The sequence below is a fragment of the Silurus aristotelis genome, assembly GCF_946808225.1.
Source record: "Silurus aristotelis genome assembly, chromosome: 5".
Classification (NCBI taxonomy): Eukaryota; Metazoa; Chordata; class Actinopteri; order Siluriformes; family Siluridae; genus Silurus; species Silurus aristotelis.
The window spans coordinates 17,231,184-17,249,335 of record NC_139578.1 but is presented as its reverse complement, the minus strand read 5'-3'; positions in this window follow the sequence as shown (position 1 = coordinate 17,249,335).

Below are 18,152 nucleotides of genomic sequence, written 5' to 3'. Positions count from 1 at the left end.
TTCACATTTAAAAAAGCAGTCAATAAGCCGAATGAACCAACATGGCTTCTTTTCCATACTTCAACACCATGTAACTCATATTAAAAGAAGGCCAAACAAGTCTTTCAAAAAAGACCAAGGAATAAAGCAATCTTTTAAAATTGTCTTTTTAATTATCAAATAGATTTACAGTTTAATGTCACAAAGTAGACAAACTATTAGATTTTAAAAAAGAAATTAAATTGTTACCTTGGCTGTGTCAGGGCTTGAACCCACAACCTTGTGGGAAACTGCTGATAGATAAACCAATGCCTTAATCCAATGAGATATCAGTAAAAATTTAAACATGCAGTCAATAAGCCTAATGAACCAACATGGCTTCTTTTCCATACTTCAACTCCATGTAACTCATTAAAAGACGGCCAAACAAGTCTTTCAAAAAAGACCAAGAAATAAAGCAATCTTTTAAACATGTCTTTTTAATCATCAAATAGATTTACATTTTAATGTCACAAAGTAGACAAACTATTAGATTTTAAAAAAGAAATTAAATTGTTACCTTGGCTGTGTCGGGGCTTGAACCCACAACCTTGTGGGGACCTGCTGATAGATAAACCAATGCCTTAACCGATTGAGCTATCAGCTCACATTTGAAAAAGCAATTAATAAGACTAATGAACCAACATGGCTTCTTTTTCATACTTCAACAACATGTAACTCATATTAAAAGAAGGCCAAACAAGTCTTTCAAAAAAGACCAAGAAATAAAGCAATCTTTTAAACATGTCTTTTTAATTATCAAATAGATTTACAGTTTAATGTCACAAAGTAGACAAACTATTAGATTTTAAAAATGAAATTAAATTGTTACGTTGGCTGTGTCAGGGCTTGAACCCACAACCTTGTGGGAAACTGCTGATAGATAAACCAATGCCTTAACCCAATGAGATATCAGTTCACATTTAAACATGCAGTAAATAAGCCTAATGAACCAACATGGCTTCTTTTCCATACTTCAACTCCATGTAACTCATTAAAAGACGGCCAAACAAGTCTTTCAAAAAAGACCAAGAAATAAAGCAATCTTTTAAACATGTCTTTTTAATCATCAAATAGATTTACAGTTTAATGTCACAAAGTAGACAAACTATTAGATTTTAAAAAAGAAATTAAATTGTTACCTTGGCTGTGTCGGGGCTTGAACCTACAACCTGGTGGGGACCTGCTGATAGATAAACCAATGCCTTAACCCATTGAGCTATCAGTTCACATTTGAAAAAGCAGTCAATAAGCCTAATGAACCAACATGGCTTCTTTTCCATACTTCAACACCATGTAACCCATTAAAATAAGGGCAAACAAGTCTTTCAAAAAAGACCAAGAAATAAAGCAATCTTTTAAACATGTCTTTTTAATTATCAAATAGATTTACAGTTTAATGTCACAAAGTAGACAAACTATTAGATTTTAAAAAAGAAATTAAATTGTTACCTTGGCTGTGTCAGGGCTTGAACCCACAACCTTGTGGGGACCTGCTGATAGATAAACCAATGCCTTAACCGATTGAGCTATCAGCTCACATTTGAAAAAGCAATTAATAAGACTAATGAACCAACATGGCTTCTTTTTCATACTTCAACAACATGTAACTCATATTAAAAGAAGGCCAAACAAGTCTTTAAAAAAAGACAAAGAAATAAAGCAATCTTTTAAACAGGTGTTTTTAATTATCAAATAGATTTAGAGTTTAATGTCACAAAGTAGACAAACTATTAGATTTTAAAAAAGAAATTAAATTGTTACCTTGGCTGTGTAGGGGCTTGAACCTACAACCTTGTGGGGACCTGCTGATAGATAAACCAATGCCTTAACCGATTGAGCTATCAGCTAACATTTGAAAAAAGCAGTCAATAAGCCTAATGAACCAACATTGCTTCTTTTTCATACTTCAACAACATGTAACTCATATTAAAAGAAGGCCAAACAAGTCTTTAAAAAAAGACAAAGAAATAAAGCAATCTTTTAAAAATGTCTTTTTAATCATCAAATAGATTTACAGTTTAATGTCACAAAGTAGACAAACAATTAGATTTTAAAAAATAAATTAAATTGTTACCTTGGCTGTGTAGGGGCTTGAACCTACAACCTTGTGGGGACCTGCTGATAGATAAACCAATGCCTTAACCGATTGAGCTATCAGTTCACATTTAAAAAAGCAGTCAATAAGCCGAATGAACCAACATGGCTTCTTTTCCATACTTCAACACCATGTAACTCATATTAAAAGAAGGCCAAACAAGTCTTTCAAAAAAGACCAAGGAATAAAGCAATCTTTTAAAAATGTCTTTTTAATTATCAAATAGATTTACAGTTTAATGTCACAAAGTAGACAAACTATGAGATTTTAAAAAAGAAATTCAATTGTTACCTTGGCTGTGTCGGGGCTTGAACCCACAACCTTGTGGGGACCTGCTGATAGATAAACCAATGCCTTAACCCATTGAGCTATCAATTCACATTTGAACAAGCAGTCAATAAGCCTAATGAACCAACATGGCTTCTTTTCCATACTTCAACACCATGTAACCCATTAAAATAAGGTCAAACAAGTCTTTCAAAAAAGACCAAGAAATAAAGCAATCTTTTAAACATGTCTTTTTAATTATCAAATAGATTTACAGTTTAATGTCACAAAGTAGACAAACTATTAGATTTTAAAAAAGAAATTAAATTGTTACCTTGGCTGTGTCAGGGCTTGTACCCACAACCTTGTGGGAAACTGCTGATAGATAAACCAATGCCTTAACCCAATGAAATACCAGTTCACATTTAAACATGCAGTCAATAAGCCTAATGAACCAACATGGCTTCTTTTCCATACTTCAACTCCATGTAACTCATTAAAAGACGGCCAAACAAGTCTTTCAAAAAAGACCAAGAAATAAAGCAATCTTTTAAACAGATCTTTTAAATTATCAAATAGATTTACAGTTTAATGTCACAAAGTAAACAAACTATTAGATTTTAAAAAGGAAAATAAATTGTTACCTTAGCTGTGTCAGGGATTGAACCAACAACCTTGTGGGGACCTGCTGATAGATAAACCAATGCCTTAACCGATTGAGCTATCAGCTCACATTTGAAAAAAGCAGTCAATAAGCCTAATGAACCAACATGGCTTCTTTTTCATACTTCAACAACATGTAACTCATATTAAAAGAAGGCCAAACAAGTCTTTCAAAAAAGACAAAGGAATAAAGCAATCTTTTAAACAGATCTTTTTAATTATCAAATAGATTTAGAGTTTAATGTCACAAAGTAGACAAACTATTAGATTTTAAAAAAGAAATTAAATTGTTACCTTGGCTGTGTCAGGGCTTGAACCCACAACCTTGTGGGGACCTGCTGATAGATTAAACCAATGCCTTAACCGATTGAGCTATCAGCTCACATTTGAAAAAGCAATTAATAAGACTAATGAACCAACATGGCTTCTTTTTCATACTTCAACAACATGTAACTCATATTAAAAGAAGGCCAAACAAGTCTTTAAAAAAAGACAAAGAAATAAAGCAATCTTTTAAACAGGTGTTTTTAATTATCAAATAGATTTAGAGTTTAATGTCACAAAGTAGACAAACTATTAGATTTTAAAAAAGAAATTAAATTGTTACCTTGGCTGTGTCGGGCCTTGAAACCACAACCTTGTGGGGACCTGCTGATAGATAAAACAATGCTTTAACCCATTGAGCTATCAGTTCACATTTGATCAAGCAGTCAATAAGCCTAATGAACCAACATGGCTTCTTTTCCATAGTTCAACACCATGTAACCCATTAAAATACGGCCAAACAAGTCTTTCAAAAAAGACAAAGAAATAAAGCAATCTTTTAAACAGATCTTTTTAATTATCAAATAGATTTAGAGTTTAATGTCACAAAGTAAACAAACTATTCGATTTTTAAAAGGAAAATAAATTGTTACCTTTGCTGTGTCAGGGATTGAACCGACAACCTTGTGGGGATCTGCTGATAGATAAACCAATGCCTTAACCGATTGAGCTATCAGCTCACATTTGAAAAAAGCAGTCAATAAGCCTAATGAACCAACATGGCTTCTTTTTCATACTTCAACAACATGTAACTCATAATAAAAGAAGGCCAAACAAGTCTTTCAAAAAAGACAAAGAAATAAAGCAATCTTTTAAACAGATCTTTTTAATTATCAAATAGATTTAGAGTTTAATGTCACAAAGTAGACAAACTATTAGATTTTAAAAAAGAAATTAAATTGTTACCTTGGCTGTGTCGGGCCTTGAACCCACAACCTTGTGGGGACCTGCTGACAGATAAACCAATGCCTTAACCCATTGAGCTATCAGTTCACATTTGAACAAGCAGTCAATAAGCCTAATGAACCAACATGGCTTCTTTTCCATACTTCAACTCCATGTAACTCATTAAAAGACGGCCAAACAAGTCTTTCAAAAAAGACCAAGAAATAAAGCAATCTTTTAAACATGTCTTTTTAATCATCAAATAGATTTACAGTTTAATGTCACAAAGTAGACAAACTATTAGATTTTAAAAAAGAAATTAAATTGTTACCTTGGCTGTGTCGGGGCTTGAACCTACAACCTTGTGGGGACCTGCTGATGGATAAACCAATGCCTTAACCCATTGAGCTATCAGTTCACGTTTGAAGAAGCAGTCAATAAGCCTAATGAACGAACAGGGCTTCTGTTCCATACTTCAACAACATGTAACTCATATTAAAAGAAGGGCCAAACAAGTCTTTCAAAAAAGACAAAGAAATAAAGCAATCTTTTAAACAGATCTTTTTAATTATCAAATAGATTTAGAGTTTAATGTCACAAAGTAGACAAACTATTAGATTTTAAAAAAGAAATTAAATTGTTACCTTGGCTGTGTCAGGGCTTGAACCCACAACCTTGTGGGGACCTGCTGATAGATAAACCAATGCCTTAACCGATTGAGCTATCAGCTCACATTTGAAAAAGCAGTCAATAAGACTAATGAACCAACATGGCTTCTTTTTCATACTTCAACAACATGTAACTCATATTAAAAGAAGGCCAAACAAGTCTTTAAAAAAAGACAACGAAATAAAGCAATCTTTTAAACAGGTGTTTTTAATTATCAAATAGATTTAGAGTTTAATGTCACAAAGTAGACAAACTATTAGATTTTAAAAAAGAAATTAAATTGTTACCTTGGCTGTGTCGGGCCTTGAACCTACAACCTTGTGGGGACCTGCTGATAGATAAACCAATGCCTTAACCCATTGAGCTATCAGTCCACATTTGAACAAGCAGTCAATAAGCCTAATGAACCAACATGGCTTCTTTTCCATAGTTCAACAACATGTAACTCATATTAAAAGAAGGCCAAAAAAGTCTTTCAAAAAAGACCAAGGAATAAAGCAATCTTTTAAAAATGTCTTTTTAATCATCAAATAGATTTACAGTTTAATGTCACAAAGTAGACAAACAATTAGATTTTAAAAAATAAATTAAATTGTTACCTTGGCTGTGTAGGGGCTTGAACCTACAACCTTGTGGGGACCTGCTGATAGATAAACCAATGCCTTAACCGATTGAGCTATCAGTTCACATTTAAAAAAGCAGTCAATAAGCCGAATGAAACAACATGGCTTCTTTTCCATACTTCAACACCATGTAACTCATATTAAAAGAAGGCCAAACAAGTCTTTCAAAAAAGACCAAGGAATAAAGCAATCTTTTAAAAATGTCTTTTTAATTATCAAATAGATTTACAGTTTAATGTCACAAAGTAGACAAACTATGAGATTTTAAAAAAGAAATTCAATTGTTACCTTGGCTGTGTCGGGGCTTGAACCCACAACCTTGTGGGGACCTGCGGATAGATAAACCAATGCCTTAACCTATTGAGCTATCAGTTCACATTTGAAAAAGCAGTCAATAAGCCTAATGAACCAAAATGGCTTCTTTTCCATACTTCAACACCATGTAACCCATTAAAATACGGCCAAACAAGTCTTTCAAAAAAGACCAAGAAATAAAGCAATCTTTTAAACATGTCTTTTTAATCATCAAATAGATTTACAGTTTAATGTCACAAAGTAGACAAACTATTAGATTTTAAAAAAGAAATTAAATTGTTACCTTGGCTGTGTCGGGGCTTGAACCTACAACCTTGTGGGGACCTGCTGATAGATAAACCAATGCCTTAACCCATTGAGCTATCAATTCACATTTGAAAAAGCAGTCAATAAGCCTAATGAACCAACATGGCTTCTTTTCCATACTTCAACACCATGTAACCCATTAAAATAAGGTCAAACAAGTCTTTCAAAAAAGACCAAGAAATAAAGCAATCTTTTAAACATGTCTTTTTAATTATCAAATAGATTTACAGTTTAATGTCACAAAGTAGACAAACTATTAGATTTTAAAAAAGAAATTAAATTGTTACCTTGGCTGTGTCAGGGCTTGTACCCACAACCTTGTGGGAAACTGCTGATAGATAAACCAATGCCTTAACCCAATGAGATACAAGTTCACATTTAAACATGCAGTCAGTAAGCCTAATGAACCAACATGGCTTCTTTTCCATACTTCAACTCCATGTAACTCATTAAAAGACGGCCAAACAAGTCTTTCAAAAAAGACCAAGAAATAAAGCAATCTTTTAAACAGATCTTTTAAATTATCAAATAGATTTACAGTTTAATGTCACAAAGTAAACAAACTATTAGATTTTAAAAAGGAAAATAAATTGTTACCTTCGCTGGGTCAGGGATTGAACCGACAACCTTGTGGGGACCTGCTGATAGATAAACCAATGCCTTAACCGATTGAGCTATCAGCTCACATTTGAAAAAAGCAGTCAATAAGCCTAATGAACCAACATGGCTTCTTTTTCATACTTCAACAACATGTAACTCATATTAAAAGAAGGCCAAACAAGTCTTTCAAAAAAGACAAAGAAATAAAGCAATCTTTTAAACAGATCTTTTTAATTATCAAATAGATTTAGAGTTTAATGTCACAAAGTAGACAAACTATTAGATTTTAAAAAAGAAATTAAATTGTTACCTTGGCTGTGTCAGGGCTTCAACCCACAACCTTGTGGGGACCTGCTGATAGATAAACCAATGCCTTAACCCATTGAGCAATCAGCTCACATTTGATCAAGCAGTCAATAAGCCTAATGAACCAACATGGCTTCTTTTCCATACTTCAACTCCATGTAACTCATTAAAAGACGGCCAAACAAGTCTTTCAAAAAAGACCAAGAAATAAAGCAATCTTTTAAACATGTCTTTTTAATCATCAAATAGATTTACATTTTAATGTCACAAAGTAGACAAACAATTAGATTTTAAAAAATAAATTAAATTGTTACCTTGGCTGTGTAGGGGCTTGAACCTACAACCTTGTGGGGATCTGCTGATAGATAAACCAATGCCTTAACCGATTGAGCTATCAGTTCACATTTAAAAAAGCAGTCAATAAGCCGAATGAACCAACATGGCTTCTTTTCCATACTTCAACACCATGTAACTCATATTAAAAGAAGGCCAAACAAGTCTTTCAAAAAAGACCAAGGAATAAAGCAATCTTTTAAAATTGTCTTTTTAATTATCAAATAGATTTACAGTTTAATGTCACAAAGTAGACAAACTATTAGATTTTAAAAAAGAAATTAAATTGTTACCTTGGCTGTGTCAGGGCTTGAACCCACAACCTTGTGGGAAACTGCTGATAGATAAACCAATGCCTTAATCCAATGAGATATCAGTAAAAATTTAAACATGCAGTCAATAAGCCTAATGAACCAACATGGCTTCTTTTCCATACTTCAACTCCATGTAACTCATTAAAAGACGGCCAAACAAGTCTTTCAAAAAAGACCAAGAAATAAAGCAATCTTTTAAACATGTCTTTTTAATCATCAAATAGATTTACATTTTAATGTCACAAAGTAGACAAACTATTAGATTTTAAAAAAGAAATTAAATTGTTACCTTGGCTGTGTCGGGGCTTGAACCCACAACCTTGTGGGGACCTGCTGATAGATAAACCAATGCCTTAACCGATTGAGCTATCAGCTCACATTTGAAAAAGCAATTAATAAGACTAATGAACCAACATGGCTTCTTTTTCATACTTCAACAACATGTAACTCATATTAAAAGAAGGCCAAACAAGTCTTTCAAAAAAGACCAAGAAATAAAGCAATCTTTTAAACATGTCTTTTTAATTATCAAATAGATTTACAGTTTAATGTCACAAAGTAGACAAACTATTAGATTTTAAAAATGAAATTAAATTGTTACGTTGGCTGTGTCAGGGCTTGAACCCACAACCTTGTGGGAAACTGCTGATAGATAAACCAATGCCTTAACCCAATGAGATATCAGTTCACATTTAAACATGCAGTAAATAAGCCTAATGAACCAACATGGCTTCTTTTCCATACTTCAACTCCATGTAACTCATTAAAAGACGGCCAAACAAGTCTTTCAAAAAAGACCAAGAAATAAAGCAATCTTTTAAACATGTCTTTTTAATCATCAAATAGATTTACAGTTTAATGTCACAAAGTAGACAAACTATTAGATTTTAAAAAAGAAATTAAATTGTTACCTTGGCTGTGTCGGGGCTTGAACCTACAACCTGGTGGGGACCTGCTGATAGATAAACCAATGCCTTAACCCATTGAGCTATCAGTTCACATTTGAAAAAGCAGTCAATAAGCCTAATGAACCAACATGGCTTCTTTTCCATACTTCAACACCATGTAACCCATTAAAATAAGGGCAAACAAGTCTTTCAAAAAAGACCAAGAAATAAAGCAATCTTTTAAACATGTCTTTTTAATTATCAAATAGATTTACAGTTTAATGTCACAAAGTAGACAAACTATTAGATTTTAAAAAAGAAATTAAATTGTTACCTTGGCTGTGTCAGGGCTTGAACCCACAACCTTGTGGGGACCTGCTGATAGATAAACCAATGCCTTAACCGATTGAGCTATCAGCTCACATTTGAAAAAGCAATTAATAAGACTAATGAACCAACATGGCTTCTTTTTCATACTTCAACAACATGTAACTCATATTAAAAGAAGGCCAAACAAGTCTTTAAAAAAAGACAAAGAAATAAAGCAATCTTTTAAACAGGTGTTTTTAATTATCAAATAGATTTAGAGTTTAATGTCACAAAGTAGACAAACTATTAGATTTTAAAAAAGAAATTAAATTGTTACCTTGGCTGTGTAGGGGCTTGAACCTACAACCTTGTGGGGACCTGCTGATAGATAAACCAATGCCTTAACCGATTGAGCTATCAGCTAAAATTTGAAAAAAGCAGTCAATAAGCCTAATGAACCAACATTGCTTCTTTTTCATACTTCAACAACATGTAACTCATATTAAAAGAAGGCCAAACAAGTCTTTAAAAAAAGACAAAGAAATAAAGCAATCTTTTAAAAATGTCTTTTTAATCATCAAATAGATTTACAGTTTAATGTCACAAAGTAGACAAACAATTAGATTTTAAAAAATAAATTAAATTGTTACCTTGGCTGTGTAGGGGCTTGAACCTACAACCTTGTGGTGACCTGCTGATAGATAAACCAATGCCTTAACCGATTGAGCTATCAGTTCACATTTAAAAAAGCAGTCAATAAGCCGAATGAACCAACATGGCTTCTTTTCCATACTTCAACACCATGTAACTCATATTAAAAGAAGGCCAAACAAGTCTTTCAAAAAAGACCAAGGAATAAAGCAATCTTTTAAAAATGTCTTTTTAATTATCAAATAGATTTACAGTTTAATGTCACAAAGTAGACAAACTATGAGATTTTAAAAAAGAAATTCAATTGTTACCTTGGCTGTATCGGGGCTTGAACCCACAACCTTGTGGGGACCTGCTGATAGATAAAACAATGCCTTAACCGATTGAGCTATCAGTTCACATTTGAAAAAGCAGTCAATAAGCCTAATGAACCAAAATGGCTTCTTTTCCATACTTCAACACCATGTAACCCATTAAAATACGGCCAAACAAGTCTTTCAAAAAAGACCAAGAAATAAAGCAATCTTTTAAACATGTCTTTTTAATTATCAAATATATTTACAGTTTAATGTCACAAAGTAGACAAACTATTAGATTTTAAAAAAGAAATTAAATTGTTACCTTGGCTGTGTCAGGGCTTGAACCCACAACCTTGTGGGAAACTGCTGATAGATAAACCAATGCCTTAACCCAATGAGATATCAGTAAAAATTTAAACATGCAGTCAATAAGCCTAATGAACCAACATGGCTTCTTTTCCATACTTCAACTTCATGTAACTCATTAAAAGACGGCCAAACAAGTCTTTCAAAAAAGACCAAGAAATAAAGCAATCTTTTAAACATGTCTTTTTAATCATCAAATAGATTTACAGTTTAATGTCACAAAGTAGACAAACTATTAGATTTTAAAAAAGAAATTAAATTGTTACCTTGGCTGTGTCGGGGCTTGAACCTACAACCTTGTGGGGACCTGCTGATGGATAAACCAATGCCTTAACCCATTGAGCTATCAGTTCACTTTTGAAGAAGCAGTCAATAAGCCTAATGAACGAACAGGGCTTCTGTTCCATACTTCAACAACATGTAACTCATATTAAAAGAAGGGCCAAACAAGTCTTTCAAAAAAGACAAAGAAATAAAGCAATCTTTTAAACAGATCTTTTTAATTATCAAATAGATTTAGAGTTTAATGTCCCAAAGTAGACAAACTATTAGATTTTAAAAAGGAAAATAAATTGTTACCTTCGCTGTGTCAGGGATTGAACCGACAACCTTGTGGGGACCTGCTGATAGATAAACCAATGCCTTAACCGATTGAGCTATCAGCTAACATTTGAAAAAAGCAGTCAATAAGCCTAATGAACCAACATTGCTTCTTTTTCATACTTCAACAACATGTAACTCATATTAAAAGAAGGCCAAACAAGTCTTTAAAAAAAGACAAAGAAATAAAGCAATCTTTTAAAAATGTCTTTTTAATCATCAAATAGATTTACAGTTTAATGTCACAAAGTAGACAAACAATTAGATTTTAAAAAATAAATTAAATTGTTACCTTGGCTGTGTAGGGGCTTGAACCTACAACCTTGTGGGGACCTGCTGATAGATAAACCAATGCCTTAACAAATTGAGCTATCAGTTCACATTTAAAAAAGCAGTCAATAAGCCGAATGAACCAACATGGCTTCTTTTCCATACTTCAACACCATGTAACTCATATTAAAAGAAGGCCAAACAAGTCTTTCAAAAAAGACCAAGGAATAAAGCAATCTTTTAAAAATGTCTTTTTAATTATCAAATAGATTTACAGTTTAATGTCACAAAGTAGACAAACTATGAGATTTTAAAAAAGAAATTCAATTGTTACCTTGGCTGTGTCGGGGCTTGAACCCACAACCTTGTGGGGACCTGCTGATAGATAAACCAATGCCTTAACCGATTGAGCTATCAGTTCACATTTGAAAAAGCAGTCAATAAGCCTAATGAACCAAAATGGCTTCTTTTCCATACTTCAACACCATGTAACTCATTAAAATACGGCCAAACAAGTCTTTCAAAAAAGACCAAGAAATAAAGCAATCTTTTAAACATGTCTTTTTAATCATCAAATAGATTTACAGTTTAATGTCACAAAGTAGACAAACTATTAGATTTTAAAAAATAAATTAAATTGTTACCCTGGCTGTGTCGGGGCTTGAACCTACAACCTTGTGGGGACCTGCTGATAGATAAACCAATGCCTTAACCCATTAAGCTATCAGTTCACATTTGAAAAAGCAGTCAATAAGCCTAATGAACCAACATGGCTTCTTTTCCATACTTCAACACCATGTAACCCATTAAAATAAGGGCAAACAAGTCTTTCAAAAAAGACCAAGAAATAAAGCAATCTTTTAAACATGTCTTTTTAATTATCAAATAGATTTACAGTTTAATGTCACAAAGTAGACAAACTATTAGATTTTAAAAATGAAATTAAATTGTTACGTTGGCTGTGTCAGGGCTTGAACCCACAACCTTGTGGGAAACTGCTGATAGATAAACCAATGCCTTAACCCAATGAGATATCAGTTCACATTTAAACATGCAGTAAATAAGCCTAATGAACCAACATGGCTTCTTTTCCATACTTCAACTCCATGTAACTCATTAAAAGACGGCCAAACAAGTCTTTCAAAAAAGACCAAGAAATAAAGCAATCTTTTAAACATGTCTTTTTAATCATCAAATAGATTTACAGTTTAATGTCACAAAGTAGACAAACTATTAGATTTTAAAAAAGAAATTAAATTGTTACCTTGGCTGTGTCGGGGCTTGAACCTACAACCTGGTGGGGACCTGCTGATAGATAAACCAATGCCTTAACCCATTGAGCTATCAGTTCACATTTGAAAAAGCAGTCAATAAGCCTAATGAACCAACATGGCTTCTTTTCCATACTTCAACACCATGTAACCCATTAAAATAAGGGCAAACAAGTCTTTCAAAAAAGACCAAGAAATAAAGCAATCTTTTAAACATGTCTTTTTAATTATCAAATAGATTTACAGTTTAATGTCACAAAGTAGACAAACTATTAGATTTTAAAAAAGAAATTAAATTGTTACCTTGGCTGTGTCAGGGCTTGAACCCACAACCTTGTGGGGACCTGCTGATAGATAAACCAATGCCTTAACCGATTGAGCTATCAGCTCACATTTGAAAAAGCAATTAATAAGACTAATGAACCAACATGGCTTCTTTTTCATACTTCAACAACATGTAACTCATATTAAAAGAAGGCCAAACAAGTCTTTAAAAAAAGACAAAGAAATAAAGCAATCTTTTAAACAGGTGTTTTTAATTATCAAATAGATTTAGAGTTTAATGTCACAAAGTAGACAAACTATTAGATTTTAAAAAAGAAATTAAATTGTTACCTTGGCTGTGTAGGGGCTTGAACCTACAACCTTGTGGGGACCTGCTGATAGATAAACCAATGCCTTAACCGATTGAGCTATCAGCTAACATTTGAAAAAAGCAGTCAATAAGCCTAATGAACCAACATTGCTTCTTTTTCATACTTCAACAACATGTAACTCATATTAAAAGAAGGCCAAACAAGTCTTTAAAAAAAGACAAAGAAATAAAGCAATCTTTTAAAAATGTCTTTTTAATCATCAAATAGATTTACAGTTTAATGTCACAAAGTAGACAAACAATTAGATTTTAAAAAATAAATTAAATTGTTACCTTGGCTGTGTAGGGGCTTGAACCTACAACCTTGTGGTGACCTGCTGATAGATAAACCAATGCCTTAACCGATTGAGCTATCAGTTCACATTTAAAAAAGCAGTCAATAAGCCGAATGAACCAACATGGCTTCTTTTCCATACTTCAACACCATGTAACTCATATTAAAAGAAGGCCAAACAAGTCTTTCAAAAAAGACCAAGGAATAAAGCAATCTTTTAAAAATGTCTTTTTAATTATCAAATAGATTTACAGTTTAATGTCACAAAGTAGACAAACTATGAGATTTTAAAAAAGAAATTCAATTGTTACCTTGGCTGTATCGGGGCTTGAACCCACAACCTTGTGGGGACCTGCTGATAGATAAAACAATGCCTTAACCGATTGAGCTATCAGTTCACATTTGAAAAAGCAGTCAATAAGCCTAATGAACCAAAATGGCTTCTTTTCCATACTTCAACACCATGTAACCCATTAAAATACGGCCAAACAAGTCTTTCAAAAAAGACCAAGAAATAAAGCAATCTTTTAAACATGTCTTTTTAATTATCAAATAGATTTACAGTTTAATGTCACAAAGTAGACAAACTATTAGATTTTAAAAAAGAAATTAAATTGTTACCTTGGCTGTGTCAGGGCTTGAACCCACAACCTTGTGGGAAACTGCTGATAGATAAACCAATGCCTTAACCCAATGAGATAGCAGTAAAAATTTAAACATGCAGTCAATAAGCCTAATGAACCAACATGGCTTCTTTTCCATACTTCAACTTCATGTAACTCATTAAAAGACGGCCAAACAAGTCTTTCAAAAAAGACCAAGAAATAAAGCAATCTTTTAAACATGTCTTTTTAATCATCAAATAGATTTACAGTTTAATGTCACAAAGTAGACAAACTATTAGATTTTAAAAAAGAAATTAAATTGTTACCTTGGCTGTGTCGGGGCTTGAACCTACAACCTTGTGGGGACCTGCTGATGGATAAACCAATGCCTTAACCCATTGAGCTATCAGTTCACTTTTGAAGAAGCAGTCAATAAGCCTAATGAACGAACAGGGCTTCTGTTCCATACTTCAACAACATGTAACTCATATTAAAAGAAGGGCCAAACAAGTCTTTCAAAAAAGACAAAGAAATAAAGCAATCTTTTAAACAGATCTTTTTAATTATCAAATAGATTTAGAGTTTAATGTCCCAAAGTAGACAAACTATTAGATTTTAAAAAGGAAAATAAATTGTTACCTTCGCTGTGTCAGGGATTGAACCGACAACCTTGTGGGGACCTGCTGATAGATAAACCAATGCCTTAACCGATTGAGCTATCAGCTAACATTTGAAAAAAGCAGTCAATAAGCCTAATGAACCAACATTGCTTCTTTTTCATACTTCAACAACATGTAACTCATATTAAAAGAAGGCCAAACAAGTCTTTAAAAAAAGACAAAGAAATAAAGCAATCTTTTAAAAATGTCTTTTTAATCATCAAATAGATTTACAGTTTAATGTCACAAAGTAGACAAACAATTAGATTTTAAAAAATAAATTAAATTGTTACCTTGGCTGTGTAGGGGCTTGAACCTACAACCTTGTGGGGACCTGCTGATAGATAAACCAATGCCTTAACAAATTGAGCTATCAGTTCACATTTAAAAAAGCAGTCAATAAGCCGAATGAACCAACATGGCTTCTTTTCCATACTTCAACACCATGTAACTCATATTAAAAGAAGGCCAAACAAGTCTTTCAAAAAAGACCAAGGAATAAAGCAATCTTTTAAAAATGTCTTTTTAATTATCAAATAGATTTACAGTTTAATGTCACAAAGTAGACAAACTATGAGATTTTAAAAAAGAAATTCAATTGTTACCTTGGCTGTGTCGGGGCTTGAACCCACAACCTTGTGGGGACCTGCTGATAGATAAACCAATGCCTTAACCGATTGAGCTATCAGTTCACATTTGAAAAAGCAGTCAATAAGCCTAATGAACCAAAATGGCTTCTTTTCCATACTTCAACACCATGTAACTCATTAAAATACGGCCAAACAAGTCTTTCAAAAAAGACCAAGAAATAAAGCAATCTTTTAAACATGTCTTTTTAATCATCAAATAGATTTACAGTTTAATGTCACAAAGTAGACAAACTATTAGATTTTAAAAAATAAATTAAATTGTTACCCTGGCTGTGTCGGGGCTTGAACCTACAACCTTGTGGGGACCTGCTGATAGATAAACCAATGCCTTAACCCATTAAGCTATCAGTTCACATTTGAAAAAGCAGTCAATAAGCCTAATGAACCAACATGGCTTCTTTTCCATACTTCAACACCATGTAACCCATTAAAATAAGGGCAAACAAGTCTTTCAAAAAAGACCAAGAAATAAAGCAATCTTTTAAACATGTCTTTTTAATTATCAAATAGATTTACAGTTTAATGTCACAAAGTAGACAAACTATTAGATTTTAAAAAAGAAATTAAATTGTTACCTTGGCTGTGTCAGGGCTTGAACCCACAACCTTGTGGGAAACTGCTGATAGATAAACCAATGCCTTAACCCAATGAGATATCAGTTCACATTTAAACATGCAGTCAATAAGCCTAATGAACCAACACCGCTTCTTTTCCATACTTCAACTCCATGTAACTCATTAAAAGACGGCCAAACAAGTCTTTCAAAAAAGACCAAGAAATAAAGCAATCTTTTAAACATGTCTTTTTAATCATCAAATAGATTTACAGTTTAATGTCACAAAGTAGACAAACTATTAGATTTTAAAAAAGAAATTAAATTATTACCTTGGCTGTGTCGGGGCTTGAACCTACAACCTGGTGGGGATCTGCTGATAGATAAACCAATGCCTTAACCCATTGAGCTATCAGTTCACATTTGAAAAAGCAGTCAATAAGCCTAATGAACCAACATGGCTTCTTTTCCATACTTCAACACCATGTAACCCATTAAAATAAGGGCAAACAAGTCTTTCAAAAAAGACCAAGAAATAAAGCAATCTTTTAAACATGTCTTTTTAATTATCAAATAGATTTACAGTTTAATGTCACAAAGTAGACAAACTATTAGATTTTAAAAAAGAAATTAAATTGTTACCTTGGCTGTGTCAGGGCTTGAACCCACAACCTTGTGGGGACCTGCTGATAGATAAACCAATGCCTTAACCGATTGAGCTATCAGCTCACATTTGAAAAAGCAATTAATAAGACTAATGAACCAACATGGCTTCTTTTTCATACTTCAACAACATGTAACTCATATTAAAAGAAGGCCAAACAAGTCTTTAAAAAAAGACAAAGAAATAAAGCAATCTTTTAAACAGGTGTTTTTAATTATCAAATAGATTTAGAGTTTAATGTCACAAAGTAGACAAACTATTAGATTTTAAAAAAGAAATTAAATTGTTACCTTGGCTGTGTAGGGGCTTGAACCTACAACCTTGTGGGGACCTGCTGATGGATAAACCAATGCCTTAACCGATTGAGCTATCAGCTAACATTTGAAAAAAGCAGTCAATAAGCCTAATGAACCAACATTGCTTCTTTTTCATACTTCAACAACATGTAACTCATATTAAAAGAAGGCCAAACAAGTCTTTAAAAAAAGACAAAGAAATAAAGCAATCTTTTAAAAATGTCTTTTTAATCATCAAATAGATTTACAGTTTAATGTCACAAAGTAGACAAACAATTAGATTTTAAAAAATAAATTAAATTGTTACCTTGGCTGTGTAGGGGCTTGAACCTACAACCTTGTGGTGACCTGCTGATAGATAAACCAATGCCTTAACCGATTGAGCTATCAGTTCACATTTAAAAAAGCAGTCAATAAGCCGAATGAACCAACATGGCTTCTTTTCCATACTTCAACACCATGTAACTCATATTAAAAGAAGGCCAAACAAGTCTTTCAAAAAAGACCAAGGAATAAAGCAATCTTTTAAAAATGTCTTTTTAATTATCAAATAGATTTACAGTTTAATGTCACAAAGTAGACAAACTATGAGATTTTAAAAAAGAAATTCAATTGTTACCTTGGCTGTATCGGGGCTTGAACCCACAACCTTGTGGGGACCTGCTGATAGATAAAACAATGCCTTAACCGATTGAGCTATCAGTTCACATTTGAAAAAGCAGTCAATAAGCCTAATGAACCAAAATGGCTTCTTTTCCATACTTCAACACCATGTAACCCATTAAAATACGGCCAAACAAGTCTTTCAAAAAAGACCAAGAAATAAAGCAATCTTTTAAACATGTCTTTTTAATTATCAAATAGATTTACAGTTTAATGTCACAAAGTAGACAAACTATTAGATTTTAAAAAAGAAATTAAATTGTTACCTTGGCTGTGTCAGGGCTTGAACCCACAACCTTGTGGGAAACTGCTGATAGATAAACCAATGCCTTAACCCAATGAGATAGCAGTAAAAATTTAAACATGCAGTCAATAAGCCTAATGAACCAACATGGCTTCTTTTCCATACTTCAACTTCATGTAACTCATTAAAAGACGGCCAAACAAGTCTTTCAAAAAAGACCAAGAAATAAAGCAATCTTTTAAACATGTCTTTTTAATCATCAAATAGATTTACAGTTTAATGTCACAAAGTAGACAAACTATTAGATTTTAAAAAAGAAATTAAATTGTTACCTTGGCTGTGTCGGGGCTTGAACCTACAACCTTGTGGGGACCTGCTGATGGATAAACCAATGCCTTAACCCATTGAGCTATCAGTTCACTTTTGAAGAAGCAGTCAATAAGCCTAATGAACGAACAGGGCTTCTGTTCCATACTTCAACAACATGTAACTCATATTAAAAGAAGGGCCAAACA